The 2,220-nt window shown below is 44.3% G+C and overlaps 1 protein-coding gene across 1 annotated transcript in view; it reads right to left on the reverse strand.

Moving 5' to 3' along the window:
* The window catches only part of TRAPPC13 (trafficking protein particle complex subunit 13), a 91,558-nt gene that overhangs the window by 46,339 nt on the left and 42,999 nt on the right, over window positions 1–2,220 (reverse strand). The window lies entirely within an intron of this gene.

Below are 2,220 nucleotides of genomic sequence, written 5' to 3' on the forward strand. Positions count from 1 at the left end.
ACAACGAAAATGTTTTTGCAAATACATCAGCAACAAAATGAGGGCAAGAGAGAATCTCCATTATTTATTGCATGCAGAAAGAAAAAGTGACAGAGGATAAAAGAAAAAGCTGAAATATTTAATGCCCTTTCATCTCAGTTTTTAACAGTAAGACTAGTTATCCTCAGAGTACCCTGTCCCCTGAAGTGGAAGACAGGGTTGAGGAGCAAAATGTAGCCCTCATAATTCAGGAAGAAAGGGCTGGTACTTGCTAGACTTAACTTAACTGAAAGTCTGTGGGACCAGATCGGATCCACCGAAGTTACTGATGAAATCGGTATTGGAAGAGCTTTAAATCATTTTAAGACACCAAGAGAACACACACATTAAGTCCTGGGTGATGGAGGAGGTGACTACATGGCAACTGTAAACACCTATCTAGAAGACAGGGTCAGAAGATTGGTCTAGGGACCTACAGCCTAACCTGCAGGTGCCTGGGTGCCATCATGTGCAAAAGTGTCAGGGTTTTGGGCCCCAGCCAGCATGGTTTTGTGAAATGCAGGTCCTGCTTGAGAAACCTGATCTCTTTCTATGGCAGTGTGACACACTTAGTGGACAAGAAAAGCCTGTGGATATCTGCTTGGATTTTCCTAAAGCCTTTGACACGGTCTCCTACCACATTCCCCTGGAGAAACTGCTTGTGCCTTGGACAGGCGCAGAGTTCCTGGGTTAAAAACTGCCTGGATGGCCCCAGCGTGGTGGTAAATGAGGAGTTACCTCCAGCTGGTGCCAGTGACAGATGCTGTTAGCCAGAGCTCAGTGCTGGAACAGTGCTGTGTAACAACTTTACCCACGATCAGGTGCACCCTCAGTTGAGTTCATGCATGACACCAAAGCTGTGTTATTGATCTGCTGTTGGGCAGGAAGGCTCTGCAGAGGGATCTGGGCAGGCTGGATCATGGCTGAGGCCAGTGGTGTGAGGTTCACAAGGCCAGTGCTGGGTCCTGCCCTTGGGTCACAACAACCCCAGGCAGTGCCACAGGCTGGGACAGAGAGGCTGGAAAGGCCCTGGGGGTGCTGGTGGCAGCAGCTGAACATGAACCAGGGTGTGCCCAGGGGCGAAGAAGGCCAATGGCATCCTGGCTGGATCAGCAATAGTGTGGGCAGCAGGAGCAGGGCAGGGATTGTCCCCCTGTCCTGGGCACTGCTGAGGCCACACCTCGAGTTCTGTGTCCAGTTCTGAGCCACTCAATTCAGAAAGGAAATTGAGGTGCTGGTGAAGGGTGTGGAGCACAAGTCCTGGCAGGAGAAGCTGAGGAAAAAAGGAGGCTCAAGGGAGACCTTAGCCATCTCTACAACTGCCTGAAAGGGAGATGTAGCAAGGTGGGTGTTGGTCTCTTCTCCTAGCTGACAAATGACAGGACAAGTGAAAATGGCCTCAGATTACCATTGGACATTAGGCAAAATTTTGTCACTGAAATGGGGTCAGGTATTGGAATAGAGTGCCCAGACAAGTGCTGGAGTCACCATCCTTGGAAGTGTTCAAAAAACAAACGGATAAACCAGAGGACATGGTTTAATGGTAAAGATGATGGTGTTGCTGGATTAATGCTTAACTTACTGAGTTTACCAGGCTTTTTCAGCCTTAACGATATTTTGATTCTGCTTCTCCATCAGAAACAGCTGATGCAAAGCTTAATTCGGATGATTATCACAGTTTAAAATAAATTAAGTATTGCAGTAGAAGCAGCAATGTTTGTAAGGCTTTGGCTAAAATGAAGCCAGAAAGAAAGACTCACTAGGCTAAAACAAAGAGAAAGCAAACACTGAAAGAAAAAAATCACTGGCAAAACCAAACTAATTGCAAAGGACTTTATATACTGGCATTTTAAGAGCTGATCATTGCTCCTGGACAGAGAAAACATGTATGTACACAACTATATTTAAAGAATAGAAGTGTATTACATTGTTTGCATTGTTTGTTTTTCATAGCAAACAGTACCATAACTTAATCTAATTTTCTAATTTTTTGGTTTTTAATCTAATAAAAAGGATTGAGAAGTTCACTCAACTTAGTATTTCTGACCTTTTCCTTTGTCAAAGATCTCAGTACTGTGAAACAGATTAATTAAGTATGAAAAATGCAAATTAACATGAAAAAGTTACAAACACTATCATGGGACATGGTGGGAGATTTTATCTTTAATTTTGCATAGAAGAAATGCAAGAAAGACAGCAGAC

The sequence above is a fragment of the Erithacus rubecula genome (genome assembly GCF_903797595.1).
Source record: "Erithacus rubecula genome assembly, chromosome: Z".
Lineage (NCBI taxonomy): Eukaryota > Metazoa > Chordata > Aves > Passeriformes > Muscicapidae > Erithacus > Erithacus rubecula.